This window comes from Acomys russatus, chromosome 10 (genome assembly GCF_903995435.1).
Source record: "Acomys russatus chromosome 10, mAcoRus1.1, whole genome shotgun sequence".
Classification (NCBI taxonomy): Eukaryota; Metazoa; Chordata; class Mammalia; order Rodentia; family Muridae; genus Acomys; species Acomys russatus.
The window spans coordinates 45,417,847-45,437,957 of NC_067146.1; the positions used below are offsets into that span (position 1 = coordinate 45,417,847).

General features: G+C 36.8%; 1 protein-coding gene across 3 annotated transcripts in view; it reads left to right on the plus strand.

The window, feature by feature from the left end:
* Cacna2d1 (calcium voltage-gated channel auxiliary subunit alpha2delta 1) overlaps positions 1-20,111 on the plus strand; it is a 430,688-nt gene that overhangs the window by 210,605 nt on the left and 199,972 nt on the right. The gene's annotated exons all lie outside the window — the stretch shown is intronic.

Here is a 20,111-nt window from a genome sequence, read left to right on the forward strand (position 1 = left end):
TTAAACTTTTTCTTTGATTAGAAAGAAGCCACACTTTTCTAGTCAAAGTTTTCCCTAGTAGAAGGTGAAACTGAATAGAAGGAAAAACCAAAGGTTTACAGGGGATAATTTTTCAAAGGAACTGGCTATGTTCTTTGAGTTAGAAGGTGGTGATTAGTTTCTCAGATTCAGAGAAGTGTGAGCCAACCTAATTAAACACCTTTTTTTTTTTTTTTTTTTTTTTTTTTTTTTGCTGAAAAGCAGCTTGATAAATTGAGATTGCCTTTGGAAGCTCTCAACGCTTTTATCAGAATGTTATTAGTACAAAAGTCTTTTAAATTAATAACTTATGAAATATTATTTCCCAGTCTTGATGGAAATTATTACTATGTTTAAATAAAATACAAGAGAGGATGCTTATGTTGGACAGATGCAAAAACATATATTTACATATCTTACATATACAGTCACCAAATGTGAAATACACATGATTTTTAATATATATATATATATATATATATATATATATATATATATATATATATAAATATATATATATATATATATATATATATATATATATATATATATATATATATGGGTAATGTGGATTTGTGATGGGGAAAGAAATGTAATTGTTTAAACTTCATAGGGGTGTTTTTGGAGCCATAGTAAGCCTTTATCATTTTATACATTTATTTATCATTGATCCAGTTTACAATATATTCATAAAATATAATTATGACCTACAAATACACTGGAATGTACTTTGCGGGTTTTGTGCCATGATTCAATTGCATGTTTTGTTTTCTAAGACGAAGTATTTTCTGTGCCCCTCTTTGACACACCAATGCCTAGCAGGTGCTTTATGTAATCCAGCTTGAGGTCTGTAGAGAGACGAGACCTAATGATCTTTGAGAGCTTTGCCAATCTCTAAACATAAGTTTCTGTGAATTGATTTCTTCACCATAATGCCAGGAGGAGATGGTGATTGATTTAAGGGTATGACAAAAATTCCTTTATTTTATTGAAAAAGGCCCAAAGCCCTATAAAAGAATATTTGATGTGACAGTGTTACAGCACAAAGAGGATATGAGATTGCACTTTGATCATGGAGAAGGGTGCTGTAAACAAATCCACACAGCCTTGGTCTGATTTGATTTAGCTTTATGGGATTTGAGTGTATTGTGGTGTTATATTACAAATAAGATTGGAGGAAAGTTAATGAAGCTGAATCCTCGTTAGATGGACCTGCTTTTCTGCATATTTGATTGAAAAAAAGATAAGTATTGTCTTTTAGTAATTAATTTCCTTTATACCACATAACAGAATTTTTTTTCTAGAACAAATTGTTTATAGTTAATGCAGTTATGGATATGAAGCAATTAAATGTTGGCTTATATTCAAGATAAGGAGAAGCTAATTGATAAGTTAGTTTTCTTTTTTTCTTTTTTAGTGGATAGAACAAGAACATGTAATCTTGCCTTGGAGAAAATTTTCCGTGGAAGTGAAAACCGGTGTCCCATTCCCAACCTCCCTCCCTCCTCTGTCTATTCCCTTTCCCCAGACCTCCAATATGGGGGCCCTCCTGCCCCTTCTGAGAGGATGAATTTATACTAAATCCAGGCTCAAGGAAACAGTCAGTCTGTTGCAGTAGGGAAGTTAAGATAACAAGAGCTTGCTTAAACACAGCATTTACTATCAGGAAGAGGAGAAAATTATTGCATTCTTACTACAACTCAGCTTACTGTCTCCATTGTTTACAATGCAGGAGATGGCCATACCCAATCTCCCCATATTAATTTATGTCATCAAGAATGTAGCTGGCTTTTTTTCTGCTAAACACATTTGATTAATAAACTACACAATCATTTATCCTGAAACAAAAAAGACATTGCCTCACATACATTCCAATGATGGCATGCCAAGTGATTTTAGATTATGTCAAATTGCCAATGAACACTCTCGCAGTCTCTCGCTGAACTGTGATATATCACAACCCGTAGCAGCTATATTTAGTTATCAGAGTATCCTATACACCTAAATAAAATAAAACTCAATGTGTAGAAAATAGATCAGTAAACGTGAAGTAATTGAAGACTGATTAAGTCAATTGTATTTTGTTATGGATCTCTGCTGTTTCCTTAGAAATGTTGACAATATTCAACTTTAGTCTTATTATGTTAATCTATATATGAGTTTTTTATTATTCATGGTATAATAATTGAAGAAATTGAAAAATGATAAACATCAACAAATGTTGAGAATGTGCTATCCTAATTTCTATTGTTTATCACAGATGAACATGAACCTGTTCACATTTTCCATCCTTATGGATAGACTAATGCTTTGTAACATAATATCATTGTAGCACTGACTTTAAATTCAAGCCCTTGCAAGGGTTTGGGGTCTCAGGATCCCAATGAGGGCCATTGGATTCTGAAAGAGGCCAATGCTCATCTCCTTCTGTTCTGCGGTGTAGGTGTTTGCATATGCTTTATATATGCACACTCTGAACACTTCACACCATCTTAGGTCACGTGTAATGTCTAATGGAATGGTGGTGTGAGTAGCTATGCTCATTAGGAAGTAAAGAAAAGTAAAACGTGGCTATCTGTTCAATACAGTTTTTGTTAAAGATACTTTCTTTTTGAGGTTGATTAAATTTCTATGAAAGGCATAGATTCAAAATTCCAACTAAGATTTTTTTGATGTACTATCTTAGATCATGAAGACAGAATTGAACAGAGGCTAAACAAGAACCAAGTTTTTAACCAGTTGTTTGACAGCTATACAGAGGCCTTCTGTGCTGTGTGCTGAAGAAGCAGAGACTATTCTGTTTATTACTCTGATGTTTTGGTAGTCTTGTGGACAACTTACGCAGTTTTCACCTCATAGCAGAGGCAGGAGCTGTGAAGTAGGCCAGTTGTATCATATCTCATCAGTTCTGCCACTTGCTAATTCGGAGGAGCTTGGACTGTCTACTGTCGGTTACTGTTTGTGTAATAGTATACTGTCTTCTACTATCTGAACAATTGCATGCTGTCTGTTACTATCTGTATGATTGCATTCTGTCTATCACTGTCTGGACAATAGTATCCTGCCTATTACTACCTGCACAACAGTACACTATTACTGTCTGTGAAAAACAGTACAATATGGTACAATAGTATGCTGTCTATTACTATATGCACAGTAGTGTGCTGTTTATACACTAGTTTATTTTCTATTAATGATTGTTCAGTAGTATGCTGCCTATTATTATATATTCAACAGTTTACTTTCTATTACTGTGTGTATAATGGTATATTTTCTATGTCTGTATGCAAAATAGCATACTGTTTATTAAAGTCTGCACAATACTATAAACATGCTATACTGTCTATTACTGCTTTACAATAGTATACAGTCTATTACTCTGTTAGACAGTGTCTGTACAATAGTATAATATTACTGTCTGTACAATAGTATAATGTCTAAACAATAGTATAATGTCTATTACTGTCTGTGTAATAGTATATTGTCTGTTTCTGTCTGTACAATAGCACACTGTCTGTTACTGACTGTTCAGTAGTATACTGTTTATTACTGTCTGTACAATAGTATACTGTCTATTACTGACTGTACAATAGCATACTGTCTATTACTGTCTGTACAGTAGTACACTTTCTATTACTGTCTGTACAATAGTATACTGTCTATTACCAACTGTACAATAGTATACTGTCTGTTACTAACTGTACAATAATATACTATTACTGTCTGTGCAGTAGTATACTGTCTGTTACTGACTGTAAAATAGCATACTGTCTATTACTATCTATACAGTAGTATGCTATTACTGACTGTTCAATAGCATACTGACTATTACTGTCTGTACAATAGTATACTGTCTATTACTGACTGTACAATAGCATACTGTCTATTATTGTCTGTACAATAGCATGCCATCTATTACTGTCTATACAATAGTATACTGTCTATTACTGACTGTACAATAGCATGTTGTCTATTACTGTCTGTACAATAGCATGTTGTCTATTACTGTCTGTACAGTAGCATGCTATTACCGTGTACACAATAGTATGCTGTCTGCTATTGTCCATACAATATTATACTGTCTATTACTGTCTTACTAAACTAGCATGAAGATTGCTTCTTTAAAGCTGTTTGCAAAGGCTAAGCTTTAAGAAGACCTCAGCCCTTGTTTTTATTTTTGTCTTATTAGGATGCTCAATGAAGGTAACATGTGAAAAAACCCTGTAGATTATAGAAAGAAACAGACAGTTTAACAATTGGTATTATTAACATGTTAGATGTAGACCTTAACGCCAATTTTCTTTAAGAGGCACAAAAGAAGGCCTTTTGAATTTTGTTCTTGAGATCCAACAGCTTACAATTTTCTTACTGTTGAGAAGCCCCCAATCTAAGAGATGTGAGCAGAAAATTATAGAATAATCACAGAACTATTATGAGGATTTGTAATTTACCAGAAGCTTTCACTGAAACTGATAAAAGTTACTTGAGACCAAGGATAATAATAATAATAATAGTATTGCTCAAGTTAAAAGAAAAGATGGGAGACACTAAATATTTTCAGCATTTGAAAAAGTGTGTTCTCAGAGAAGAGGAAAATTAGAATGATTTGTTCTTCCAGTTATTAATGAATAGTGTTTCTGATACTTAAACCAAAAAACAAAGGTGATCTCATTTTTTCTAGTCTGTCCAGTTGATGGACACATTATTCTTATCTTCTGACACCTGAGAAGCAGCTGTGCAGATAGATACCCCCTCCCGAGATTGATGGGGCAGGGATGCTTCCAAAGCATCATGGGCAAAACGATATCTGTCTTCTTTCTAAGATCACACTTTACTTTTCCTAGGACATCCTACTCACCAAATTGGCAGCCTGTGTGCATAGACTACACTCTTAGGTAAATTGTTTAAAGGTAAAGAGAAATTAAGATGGCAAGGTAGGAATGATAGTTAATTTACAAGTCAGAGTAGCCTGAAACACTGGGCATAAATCACCGTTGATAGAAGTCAAATGAGTGAGTAGGAAGTAGAAAGAACTCTAGTGATGAAAATCCCTCTTTAAAATGAAAACCCGAAGGTGTCTGAAGCAAGTAAAAATCATGGAAACACTTTTGAGGACGTAAACATACCCTTCTTTGGTAACAGCTTTAGTAAATTAAATCCCTTTTGTCATTTTGTGACCATTCTTACTTCAAAATAATTAATGTGGCTAAGATGCTGTTTTAGATTGTTTTGTTCAAATCTCCATCAATTCATTAAAAAACCTCTTAAGTGGCTTCTACTGGCTCCATTGTACAGGTGAGGAAGTCCTGGGTTTTGTCTTCTGTACTTTGAACTTTAGAATGTGATTTACTATTTCCTGAGCTCTTCCCTTGCCAAGTCCTATACAAAACTGTACCTAAAAAATGAAAACCATTGTGACCGTGGTATTCAGTATAGCTGAAGGAGTACTTTCTGATATTTTTGCCTTTTTCTGTGTCTTTGTATGGATGAGCAGTAGCTGACTGCCTCAAATATCTATTTAAAAGCAACTGAGGAGCAGTGCAAGGTGGTACACGTACCCTGCAATTGGAGTTGATAGCTAATAATTCAAGCTGTTTTAACACTCTTAATTAATTATCATAGAAATATGATGGTAAATACTTTAGGGATAGTAAAGTGTTGAAAGGCAAATTATATGAGAAGATAAATGGTTCTTTATGGTCCTGTCACCATAGATATAAAAGTAAATTGGATGGATTTTTTTTAACCATTCTCCCTGTTAACCACTTTGTGTTAATTTATCTTCAGTTCATATTGATGTGTATAAGTTTACAAGTATCATCTGTGGAAAAAAAAATCTACTTGTGATAAGAAAGTGTTCTAAATCCTGATGATTATTTTTAGACCACTGAGGCTTCAATAAAATATCTAAAATCCATATGTACACTGGGCTGTGAAAGTCACTGTGCACATTCGGTTATAATGTGCTATGGTAATTTCTATGTGTTTTGTTTCCTCAGCAAGCACCATTTCCTTTATGGTTTTACTATTTTTAAATTTAAGATACTTGTCTCAGAGACAAAGTCTATAAAGTTAAAATTATGTTACAAAATCAGTCTAGGGCATGGTTCCATTTCTAAATTACTATCAATACGATCAGTGGATTTCGCTTCACATACTCATTTCCAATATTTTCCAAAAAAAAATTTTTAAATAAGAGCTTCAGAAAAAATAGCTTGTTCTTGTCCTTTTATTTCCCATAGCTGTGAGAATTTGCAATTAAGGTAATATCAAATGTCTTTTTGTAACACACTGTGGACATTCGTTTCAGAAAGGTGATGTGGACATTCGTTTCAGAAAGGTGATGTTCACTTTTTAGTGCACTTCAGAGGCTTTGTTAGATCGCCCAGTGACAGAACTCACACTAGGAGCTTCAGGCTTGATAAGTGCACGGTAGGACTGGAGACTTCTCATGTTTAAGTAGTTCCCAAGAGAAGCTGCCCAACCTGGGCGTGGTGAACTGTGAGTACTGTTTAGAGACGTGGAGTTTCTTCAACAGGTGCATAGGGCATTCATCTTAAAGAACTACTGAAGTCAATGGCGGCACTAGCTAGTGGATTGTGAGTCTGGGAACAGAAACATCTGTGCTCTGTAAGCACAGACACAGTCAGATATGGTATGTTTGGACCTGCTGAATATCACTGCTGCTGTAGATCACCACTTCTAGCATTAGTGCTTGCCAGCCCAGTTACACACTGTTTTCTGTACGGTTATGTTCAGGGTGCAGCACTTGGCATTTGTTCTTTATCTAGTATACTTAACACCAAGCACATTTCACTAATGATGATCACATGAGTAATTTGGCATGTCTTTGCCCACCCACACCCCAAGGGGAAGCCCAGTACAGGAACCCATGAGCCTTATTGAATGCTCAGTCGCACAGGCTTTCCCTATGCCTGCGGGGTAAACTCCTGTAATCTCTAGGCATCCTGTTCCTGGCCTCTTGGTGACCAGTAACAACCCGAGAATTTGTAAATATGGGATTTATTGTTTTATAAATCTGGTTTTCACTATCTTGTTGCACCTCACATGACTTACACACCAACATTAAATCTTAATCTGAATCCCTAAGGTCCCTGGTCAATTCTCTGGTAGGGTAGTCACTTAGGTGTCTAGACTCCTGAAAGCAGTGGTTCTCAACCTTTAGGTCATGACTTCTTTGAAAGTGGTCCATATCAGACATCATGTATACCAGATACTTACATTATGATTCATAACAGTACCAAAATTACAGTTATGAAGTAGGAAAGAAATAATTTTATGGTTGGGGTCACTACAACACAAGGCTGTATTGAAAGGTCACAGCATAGGAAAGGTTGAGAACCATTGGTCTGAAGAGAGAAATCAGCGACTAATAAAACTCACTTGGTAGTAAGTCACATGATAGTGTATTACAAAATAGAATGCATTTAATAATTTGTTCTAGTTAAATGCTATTGGGGTACCTAACTTAAGTTCCGTAGGGGCCGGAGACTCTGAGTCTGTTGCAGTGGACATGGGCACAGTTGGCAGCAGGGATTGCATCTGTATTACTTACTCCTAATTCCTATCCCATGAGGCCTTCAGGCAGCAGGCTGCCTCAAGCCTGATCTTAGGAAGCATCTATCTTTTATTCTTTTGTTCTTTTGCTTATTGATTTAGAGTCTCATGTAGCTCAGAGTTGCCTTGTACTTGCTATATATTGAAGACTAGCCTTAAAGTCCTTGAACTCCTCCTACCTCTGCTTTCTGAGATTATAAACATGTGCCACCCTGCTTTGCTTTGAGGAAACCCTGCTCTATCAGATGGGCTGACCTACATATCTATATAACTTGCCCCACAGAATTATCTTTATTTCTCTGTACAAAACACTAGCATACCCTCTACTTTGGAGGAAGTCTCTGTCTTTCCCAACATAGTTTGCAACATAAATACTTTCAAAAATCTAGTCTCTCTGACTCCATTCACATGATAAGATCACATGAGAGTCCTGAGGAGAAATATCTTCCAACATGACAACTGAATGTGAAACTGTTTGAGATGTACTAGCCAAAACAATTCTGAAACTTACAGTCTTAGTAAACATATTTTTAATTAAAAAATATTATTTTGTTTCTGTGCTTAAGTGTTTTGTGTGTGTGTGTGTGTGTGTGTGTGTGTGTGTGTGTGTGTGTGTGTGTGTGTGTAGAAGAGGGGTTTGGATCCCTTGGGACAGGAGTTAGAGACAGTTATACGCTGACATGTGGTTACTGGGTAGAAGTCCAGAGCACTTATCAGGAGAACTAAAGATGAGACTTGCTGAGGGACTGCCCCTGTACCAATATCTGCTGTATAGTGGTGAAATCTCACACTTTTTAGATGTTCATGTAACATTCAGTTGATATAGCATTTTAAACAATTAAATGATGATGCATTCATTGGGAAATATGCTTGTCTCATAGACTAGAAGGTCATAGCAACATCTGGCACTTCAAAGTGTCCTGACAATGAATGATGATGCTTCTCTGACCCTTGTTTTCAATCTTGATGAAGCCTTGAAGTCATTATCTCTGCATCTCCACACAGAATGACTACATGCTTGTTCTCTGCCATACATGGTGAAAGACATGGTAGGCATACAGACATGGGAGAACTGTTTGTACGTTTGTTTGTTTGTTTGTTATTTTGGCATGGAAAGGACACTTGGTCATGTACAAGGAACAGCTTAATGTGTGTCATAATAGTGAAAAGGTTTGGCATCATGAAGGACAGTGTCTTTTGTTGGTTTCAGTCAAATTTTTTTCTACTTAATGTTTTGGAAAGAGTGACTATTGCTAAATTTCTGTGGTCCATGAAACATGCTGCCCTAGAAGAGTGTTCTCAAGTCTTCATCAGAAGAAAAGATGTACCGCAGTGAGCTTGGTTAACAGAATTGACCCACACATCATCAGGATCTTTGGACATTAGTGGGACTGGCATCCCTGGTTGGGGGCCAAAGTGGTTAAACAAGCTCATTATTTGATTCTTTACAAGGGACCAGGCACATAGCTGATGTGAAAATTGAGTTCCGTTTATCAATGTTTTATTTTTTGCTTTGTACTGTGGAGCAGAAGGAACGTGACGTCAATCGTCTGTTGTATATCATTTGCTTTCTTGCTGCTAAGAGGGGTTTTGCTTTTCTCACCAGATGAAATCTCCTTTACCCTGGCTTCTGTTTTCTAAGAGTCTGCCAATTGCTCAGAGCTAATTACAACTCTGAGATTAGACTTGAAGCTTTGTGGTTAATTTCAAAGCACTTACTGAATATGACAGATCTAGGCTGAAATCTATACAACATGATCCAGAAGCTCTGTTCCAAAGTTTTGTTTTTTACTTGGTTATAAATAGAAAATATAAATGATGACTAGCATTATTTCAGCAAGTTTCATTCATATATTTTGCATATATTATAGTTTTTGGAATGGTACTCCAAGAAAGGAAAGTACGGTAGTTGCTGTGGGGCCTTTACTTCACACAATGCAACATATTAAAAATAGATAATTATCAAATGAGTTATTACTGCACCCTTACATTTCACCTCTACACGTAAGATGCATTTATGGTTCTGTTTAAACCAATCAATGTTAATAATTTATTATGTAGATAATTGTTTCTGCATTTCCTTTAAATAGCTACAGATGTGATAAGATATTTGAGTTGACACAAATAACTGAACTATACAATTTTAAAATCTCTATTTAGTCATTATTTTACAAATTTAAATTTAAAGTAAGCTTTCTATTGAGTTACACAATCTTTTCTTTTTCTCTTGAACATGTGGAATAAAAAGGCTCCTGCTTCTCAGAGTTCAGGAGAGTTTCTATATTAGAGATTATTTTCCTAAATTTATATTGGATTCCACTATATGCTTCTTTGGACTTGTAATTTCCATGATTTACAAAAAATGGGAAATGGAAAAAAATTATTATATACTTATGTTTTATGGCATTAAACAAAAGCAAAAATTCTGAAAAAGTCATTCTAATCAAGTGTAAATAAAACAGAAATATTCCTTAGGCCTAGTTTTAAAGTTCAAACTGAGAAAGCACAGCAGGATAGTCCTTGCTTAATCACCTTGGTTAAGTGGCTGATTGAGATCCTTCAGGTTGCACAATGCCTGTGCAGAGGGATGGTTTTTATGGATTGCATCGCCCGTGTTTACAAATGAGCGTTGTTCCGTGTTCTGATGGTCAACATGTAATGGAGGGGTATGATTTGGTGCTGAACAGTGCCAGTGCTGACTGGAGTGTAGCTTTTGTACTTATTTTTTAATTAATATCAGTATATTTCACCACTTGATAATAAAAGTGTGGTAAACACTTGTATATGTATATCACTTATATAAAAATATAATTTATGTAAATATAAAATATATAAATATGTAAATATATATAAACAAACAAACACACACATATATCCTGATTGAAAGGGAAATATCCCAAGAAACACTGTGACTTGGTGAGTCGATGTGGAGGATCTTAAGGGAAGATTATGACTTAGAGTTTAGTCTGAACAATATACAGGGATTCTTACATGAAAGAATTACAAAAATAAATTTTACAAATTACTTTGTGTGTGCTTAATTTTAGAAACAGTAAGCATGTGCTTTGTGAGTTTAGAGAATATAACATACAAGCAATGTATAAAAAGTATATATATTACATAATTCCTCCTAGTGGAAATATAATACTATATATACTATTTTATATATAGCCATACACACACACACACACACACACACACACACACACCTTGGAATCAATACCTGATAGAGTCTAATGTTTACAATATACATGCTTTCTAAATTTTTTCAGTTAATTTCCCATGTAAGTAAAAACTTTATCACAAATGTAAATTCCTCAGATGAAATTAAGGAAGAACTCTAACAGGATAAGTGTGCTAAGCAATAACAAGCTATAACAATAGGCATTTTTATTTGTTTATATATTTTGCTGTAGATGAGACTGCAAATATTCAAATGCATAGAACCAATAGTCTGACTACTGTCTGTAATTTACCTTTACTGTCTCTCTTTGGGCTATAGTACTTTCTGAGTGAAATAATTCATTACAAATCTCCTTGAAGTCTGCCTTAGCCACCTCCTCGAACCCCTATAATGTATTGATCTATATCTGCTGTTGGCATTTTTTGGAATCTATGCTTTTGAAAACACATCAGTCTTATCTGATAATTTGATATTCCTCATGGCTTTCTCCCTGTGTGGCTCACACAGGCTGAATGTCAAAGAAGAATACCACCAGTTCCCCCAGCGATATGATTTCGCACATGAGGAACCAATCATCTTTCCAAGTGGTCGTTTAGAAAGAACTAAAGAACCCAGGAAGGCCATACTGTGTGAGAACTGCTTTGCTGTAGAGGTTTAAAATCAAGGTTTCCTGGGGCTGGCAATACCTCTTAAGAAAGCCACACTCCCATTCTGTAAGTTGTTGCTTTGTTCTGTTGACAGTGCCCTTTACCTTACAGAAGCTTCTCAGTTTCATGATGTCCCATTTATTAATTGGTCTTAGAGCCTTGGCTGTTAGTGTTCTGTTCAGGAAGTTGTCTCCTATGCCAATGAGTCCCAGGCTCTTCCCTACTTTTTCATCTAACAGATTTAGTGTATCTGGTTTTATGTTGAGATCTTTAATCCACTTGGACTTGAGTTTTATGCATGGTGATAAATATGGATCTACTTGTGTTTTTCTACATGTAGACATCCAGTTAGACCAGCACTATTTGTTGAAGATTATATACTTTTTCCATTATATAGATTTGGCTTCTTTGTCAAAATCAAGTGTCCAGAGGTATATTGATTTAGTTTTGGGTCTTTGATTCAATTCTATTGATCAACCAGCCTATTGCTCTGCCAGTATGATGCTGTTTTAATTACTGTTACTCTACAGTACAGCCTGAGATCAGGGATGGAGATTTCTCTGGAGGATCTTTTATTGTACAGGATTGTTTTAGATATTCTGGGTGGTTTTTTTTATATGAAGTAACTTGTAGCATTTATTTTTGTAATTCTTTTGAATTAGAATCTCTGTATATTGTTCAGACTAAACTCTAACTCATAATCTTCCCTTAAGATCCTCCATATTGATTTGTGGGAGCACACAAACTCACCAAGTCACATTGTTTCTTGGGATTTTTACACACACACACACACACACACACACACACACTCATACTAATAGTTTAGTGTGATCACATTTGGGAACTTTTAACCTAATGTCCCAAGTTTCAGATGGCTCTTTTTCTTCAATAGGCCTTTTTATGATGTAGAAATAATGTTTTTATAGACCCATTTTAAACAATATGTAGGTATATGCAGTATGATTTTTAAATGGAATGATTCCTGCACATATTAAGCTTTTCATCGTGAAACCATTAGATTATCATATTTCTAGAAGTCCCAAAACAATTCTGATGAACCTCTGTGTTTACATGGATTTAAACCAACCACATTGTCCATGCGTATTGAAAAGAGAAGTTTGCATATCTTTAAAATAGAGAGTAGCACTAAATATTTATGCAGATGTTATGCAATCCAGTCTGTTAAAGCCTTAACACTTTCTGGGGACCTAAGAAATCTCTTCCTAACTGCCTCCCCTCAGCACTCCTCTAGAATTCACTGGGAGAAAGCAAAAGTTCTGGGATCTACTTTCCCTTTTAGTTCTTTCTTCTCCTCTTTTGTTAAAAATAGATTCTTTTCTCATACAAAATATCCTAAATACAGGTTTGTTGCAGGATATTAGATCACATTGTGAACTCTGAGATTGTGAACTGTAAAAACCTGTTTATAATTATAGCATGGCTCAGTCTTTGACCCTGGAGTTTTCTGTTCACTGTAAACAAGTACTTGTAAAGTAGATTAGCCCTAACACACACCTTTAACCCAAGAGCTAAATAAAGTCAAAATAGGTCACAAGGCAGAACCAGCCCACAGGGAATGAACATAGGTAAACAGAATGAAGGGACATTGTGGAGGAGGGTATTTAAAGCAGTGTAGAGAAGAAGAAAGGGCTTTTCCCCTCATTTGCCTCCACATTTCAAGATTTCTTTGTTTTTAATGGCTTAGTGAGGTAACCCTACCCAGAAAGACACACATGATATATACTGACTTATAAGTGGATATTAGCTCAACATAGATGTCCTCTGAGAGGCTCCACCTAGCTGGGGATCAGAATAGATGCTGAGATTCCCAGCCAGACTCTGGGCAGAGGGATGAGAGTGGTATGGAAGAATGGGGGTATGGAAGTACCCAGAGGATCCAGGAGCCCCACGGGTGTCTCCACAAACTGTTGCACCAACCAAGGACAATGCATGCAGTAAACCTAGGCCCCCTGTTCAGATATAGCCCATGGACAGCTCACTCTCCAAGGTTGTGGAGAGAGTGGGGACTGCCTCTGACATGAACTCTGGTGCCTCTGGTTTGACCACTTCCACCTTAGCAGGGAGGCCCTGTGGGCACACAGAGAAAGGGGATACAAGCTATTCAGATGAGACCCGACAGGCTGTGGTCATATGATGGGGGACAAGGGCCCTAAGGTCAGAGGTCTCGGGGAAGAGAATAGAGCAGAAGAAAGAGGGAGGTTGGAAACAGGAAGATACAAGCAAGGGGATAACAATCATTACAGTTGGGATGCAAGATGATTACATTAGAATAAATAAATATTTTTTAAAAGAAAGGGCTTTCTATACAGCTGACCGTCCTACTCAGTCAACTTCTCAGAAGAAGCCTCTTCTTCTTTTTCCACACTGTCTTAAAAACCCAGTCAGACTGAATCCTTCCTTTTTACTTCCTGTCAACTGGTTGATTGCTCTGCCTCTTGACTTTATTTAGCTCTTGATAACAGAAAGCCCTTGTATTAAAGATGTGTGCTAGGGCTGAGCCACACCACAATAAGAAGCAGTTTTTCCCAGTACACAGTCTTGGGGTTCACAGTATAATCAAATATCCTGCAACAAAGTTCATTTCTCTTAACACCCCCAGTTCCTCCCCTCCTTTCCAGAACCATTCCTTTTCTGTCTTTCATTGAAGGTGATGAAGCGTCTAAGAAGCAACAACAGAACATAGCAACATAAAATGTAGTAAGATTAAACAAAATCCATCACATCAAAGTCGAACAAGGCAAATCAGGAAAAGGAACAGTGCCTAAAAGAAAGCAAAAGAATCATAGAATCCCTCATTTACACACAGAAGGAGTTCCATGAAAATACTAAACAAGCAAAGGACCCAGTGCAGACCTGTGTCTACTTGCTGCTTCAGTCTCTGAGTTCATATGAGCTTTGCTCATTTGGTTTAGAGGTCTTTGTTCTGGTGTCTTCCATACTTTCTCACACTTATACTCTTTTCACCTCCTCTTCTGCAGAGCTCAATAAACTCTGAAGGGAAGGATTTGATGGAGACATCACATTTAGAGCTGGTGTGTGTGTGTGTGTGTGTGTGTGTGTGTGTGTGTGTCTGTCTGTCTGTCTGTCTGTCTGTCTGTAGATCTCTGTATTTGTTGTCATCTGCTGCTGTCTGAGTAAGGCACTGAATATGAGTATAGCAGAATATAATTAGGGATCGTGTTATTGTTATTTTTTTGACCAGTAATATTTGGTTTCACCTTAGGTTTCTAGACTATCTAGGCTCTGCTTCTCAGTCACATAAGCAGTGTTAGATATGGGTTCCATCTTGTAGAATGAGCCTTAAGTCAAATCAGCCATTGGTTTGCCACTCCCAAAAGTTCTGTTCCACCATTGCCCTGGCATATTTTTCAGACGGATTTTGTGGCTGGGTTGGTGTTGCCATTTCTCTTTTGTTTGCCGAGTACCTTTCTATACCAAAGACAATGAATATAGGGGTGAAGGTTCTAAACAGGTACCAGTTTATCTATGGCTTTACAAAATGAAGAAAAGAATAAAATTAAAATCACATGGATCCCAATATTGAGCTATTTCACAAGGAGAATATTTTGACCAGTGTATTAACACTGGAGCTTTTAGCAAAAGCTGAGTCTCTAGCAAGGCTCAGCTACCCATTCTGGCATGGCAGCTAAAGAGAGCAGGAATGGGGTAAAGCAGAGAGAGGAGTTTTATTTACTACACTCAAAGTCTGTCTTTAAGGGACTGACATGGTCTTTAGGATTAAAGAGAGGAAGAATCAAATAAGAGAGTAACAAGTACTCACAAATAAGGCATCCTGGCCAAATGTGGCCAGGTTACCATCAGCTCATTTCTGATTCTGCAAGGTGCTCAGCTCGTAGGGAGGCTTTATTCCAGTCACCCTCAGCACCAGTCTCTCTTCTGCAGAATTATCATTTCTCTTATTAGAGAACCAGGGCTTTCCATGTAGCCAGGCCCTAAGTTGGCCCTAAGGGCAGCCTACTCAGTCCACCCCACCCTGCTGTTCAAGGTCAGAAGTTGCTTACTGTTGTCACTTCATGGCTCACAAATTAAACAAACTGCACACCATATCCCAAGGAAGAGTGACATGACACCTGTTACAATACCAAAGTCTTTATACTTTGCTCCGTTACCCCAACTATGGGACACAGGTCCCAACTAAGCCTGCCTCCTAACTCTGTGAGTCCTCCTCTTTTTCAAAAGTCCTTACAAGGTACACCTTTGCTTTACCCGCAGATGGGGGACCATTGCAAGCACTCAGGATGCTTTAGCATGAAGAAAACCCTTTCGTCTGAATGAAATGTCCTTGTTACACCTTTCAAACTCCTCCCAACTCTGACACTGCTCCAGGAAAGGCCTGAGAAGTTTTGATCTTCTTGGAATCCAAGGTGGCTGCAGGGTTAGGACAAGGCCATATCAAAGATGCCTCACTTTAATTGGCTTCTAATTACTCAAATAAGGAATTGATGCTTTTTAGCTTACGTAGGTTCAAAAAGTCTATTTCAACGTATTTCTATAGATGTGAGCTTTTCTATAGGAAGAAACAGGAAATATAGGCCCTGCTGAGGAATTTTCATTCATTTTAGTCATATTTACATGTTGAAGTGGCCCTCCGTGATTATAGATCTAACAATCTATGGAATTGTGTTAGTGGGGTTGAAATGGAAACACAATCTCTAGATTTCTACACACACACACACACATACACACACACACACACACAGAGAGAGAGAGAGGGAGAGAGAGAGAGAGAGAGAGAGAGAGAGAGAGAGAGAGAGAGAGAGAGAGAGGGAGGGAGGGAAGGAGAGAGAGATGTACAATACATAAATATCTGAGATGCGGAAGACAGTTAAATTCATCACATAATTGCACAGCAGTCAGAAGCCACACCCTGCCAAACTCCTCAGAAGCCCATGCAGTGTTGGTACTTTTCTCCACAATGCAGAAGTGTGCTCATTCACCTTAATCTGCTATTCTCAAAAGGTATTAGCCTGTTCAAATGTGTGTCCTGATCCTTTTAATTATAATTAGTAAACCTCATTAGAGTGATAATTAGATTGCCAATACAGGTGCAATACAGCAATTACCAGCCCTTATTGGATATTGACTGTTGAACATTAATCAAAATTACATAAAATGCATATTTTTCTTGAGTTAGTCTGTGGTTTATATCTGTTGCCCTTTATCCTGATCTACACTGTCCAAAGACATTCTTTTAGAATCTGTTGGAATGGCCTCTCTATGTCAACACTTCCTATTTAAAGTTGAAAGTCAGTGGCCTTGAAGTCTTTACCAAATAGCCCTGTGGTGCCTCAAATTTTGTTTTCAAACCTCTTTTAAATATATCCTTATGGTTGTTTTTTCTCTTAAAGTTTAAAAAAAAACTTAGCCTAAAATTAATCCATAGGACAGGAAACAGTACAGTTTAGAAGTTTAGAAAATGCTATTTTTGTAAGAGGAGATATATTTGACTATTATTGATTAGAGGGATAGAACTGTCTCTTTTCAATACAGCTCTACTTCTATTCACGTCATATGTCAGATTTCAATGCCAGTGGAAAAGATACAGATAGGCAAGTGTGAAGGCTGTAGATGGATAGGCCTCCAGGGAGCTGGCCTTTCTCTCATCTGATAAGCTGCCACTAGTCTGTTTGGTTTGATTTTGTTCCAGTCCCTGAAGACCATGGCATATCAAAATCTTCTTCACCGTTAGTAATCATCTATCTGCATTTGAGGGATGACTTTGTAAAGACAGCTCCTAAAGTAACTTATGTTACGATTTTGTGTTGCAATTTTTGTTTTCCATCTACTTGACATCATAGATTTCTGTCTTTGTTTTAGTGTTGATCCCACAATGTCCTTATATACACCATGGATGTCAAATGATATGACTTTTGATGGAATTAAAAACTGGCATTGTACCATAAGCTTGATCTACCGAAAATGAAGACTTAGTGCCCAGTGTGCTTTGTTAAACTGAGTCTGTAAAACTCATCTTTAAGGTGCTTTCTTTTAATCTTACCTCAAAGGAGGTAGGATATATGAATTTTAAATACCTCTATATATTATATATAAATTATTTTTATACACACACACACACACACACACATTTAAAATAAAGCTGTTTACGTGACCCTCTCTACTCTGTCATAATAGGAGCAGAATTAAGCTTCACATTTCTCAGGTATTGAAACTGCAATTTTAAAAGCCAAAGAACAGATCCAGGCAGCCCCGATAGAGGAGGCTCAGCAACCAGCCTCAAGCATGCCAGCTAAAGAGATCATGATTCCTGATGGCGAAAGGATATAGAGAAAATTTGCTCGATGTGGCCCTACTCAGATGAAAACCAATAAAGGTATCAGTGGACCCCAAGTTTATTTTCTAGGTACCAACAGTATTTTTGGTTTAAATAAAGCAAGAATTGGAGGAAGGGACAAAGAAGTATGTGGAGCTAAGAAGTTCAAGTCAAATCAGGTTCTAGTTACCCATTGCTTGGCTTCTTCTGCCCCTGCAAGGTCATCTGGAGCAAGTTATAGTTGTCCTTGCTTCAAGAGAGTAGGCTGATTCTTAGGGAAGTGTCATTGCTGCTCTAGCAAGTGCCCTGGCCTTCCCATCATGGATAATTGCCCGCCTTTGGATAAAGTCTGTTCTGCATACTCATTGTTTGGCCATTGTTTGAACCCATGTCACAAAGATATTTACCAGTCAGTGAGTTCTGTTTTCCTAGGAACTCAACATCAACTCCAGAGAAGTTAAGAGTGTGAAGGCAGAGATAAAGAGGATAAGATGGAGTTAGCGAGGCTGGTGACCACTGGCCAGTATCCTCCTTTAGTTGCTCACGGTTGGACCAAATGCGGTTTAATTTAGTGTTCAATATGGGCTTGATGTTTGCTTCCTCTCCATCCCAGTCCTCGTGGTCTCCATCAAAAAATCCACAGAATAGTCAGGGCATACTGTAGAAGATATGTATATCAAACAATATAATGCAGCAGGCTGAAGGAGTGAGTAAGTCATATGCCAGCCTGCATTTTAGGCAGGCTTTATACTGTTTCTGGATTTTTTTTTTTTTTTTTTTTTTTTTTTTTTTTAAAGACAGGATTTCCCTATCTAGTCCATCCTCGCGTCACTGGCAGCAATCCTCCTTTCTCAGACTTTCAGACTTCTCTTTTATACTGTTCCTGTCCAGCTGGTTGTCAGGCCCATTGGATGGACTGTAGTGGGAAGGGATAATATATGTCCTGGCTCCTTTCTAGAGAGTCCTTGGCTAGACACTAGTGATAAGGTAACAGCTCTGTCCATCATTCTTCAAAATCACAAATTTCCTTAAGATATTAAGAGACTTTATTTTGCTTTTTTTTTTTTTTTTTTTGGTTATTGAATTGGGTTGTTCTTGCACATAAACATTGTTGATTACCACATGCTAGCACTGTGTTAAAAGGTTGGACAAGGCTGGAACCATCCAGTTAGTGCAGCTAGTTTAGTCATGTCTCCACTCAAGGCCACAAAGAAAACTCCTGTCTCTTTATTTGGGTCTGTAACTGGAGTCCTAGAGTTTTAGGTCCTGTTTTTATACACTGCTGAGTATGAAGGAAGAGTTTATTCCTGTGACTTTCAAGATTGTTAATACCTAACCAGCTACCTATATCCTGTGCTACCAATTCTCAGTTATGTATTCTGTTTTTGGAAATAAGCTGTTGTTACAGGACATACCTATATATCCAGCTTTGGAGATGGAGATTGGCTAACAATAAAATATTCACATTTTATTAGATAGAGATTTTATTAGTCTTAGTGCAATTTCCCTATGGCATCCAGTGGTAGATTATTGGCTTTTAAAATGTCACTTGACTGGAATAGAAGTTAATTAGAGGCTTGCCGTGTCTAGGAGGCATGTCAATTTCTGTAAGTAATGACCTTCGGGTCGTTGCCACAGGAAAGAGCAGTTAGTGAGTGTGTTAGTTATAACACAGACTATCTTAAAAGTCAGTATTTGGAACATGTATGAAACTTGATTAAAGTTTCATTTATTTCTTTATGAATAAAGATATGGAGTAATATTTTTTCATGAGTTCCTATATTTTTTTTATATTTCAAGTGGAGAAAATAAAATTTAGCAATTTTTATATTTTAACTTTTTAAAATATATGTTTTTTATGCATTTAACTTGCTGTCTTTGGGTTCATAAAACTTTTCAGATTCTCAAAATAAATATCCTTTACTTCATAAAAATCTATATCTAAAGTGTGTGCGTGTGTGTGTGTGTGTGTGTGTGTGTGTGTGTGTGTGTGTGTGTGTGCATGCGCACGCGCGCACAGGTATCCACATTCCATGACACACATGAGGAAATCATGCCAAGGAGTTGAGTCTTTCTTATATTTATTATTACGTTATATTACACAGTCACTGGTAATACCTACGTAATAGCTTAGAAAAATGAATATATTGTAGTGTTAAACATAAAGGATAGAAATCAAAATGTTAGAGGGAGACCTATGGGATATTTACATGATTTCATGTAGTCTTGACTCATAAGAAGAGCAAACACTGGAGAATATTTCTTAGGGACTGCAACAACTACGAAACCACGGGGTGACTTATAGTCTCCCAAAGGCTAATCTGTTATTTGTCTCTTATTACGTAAATTTAATACATTTATATTCATTGTA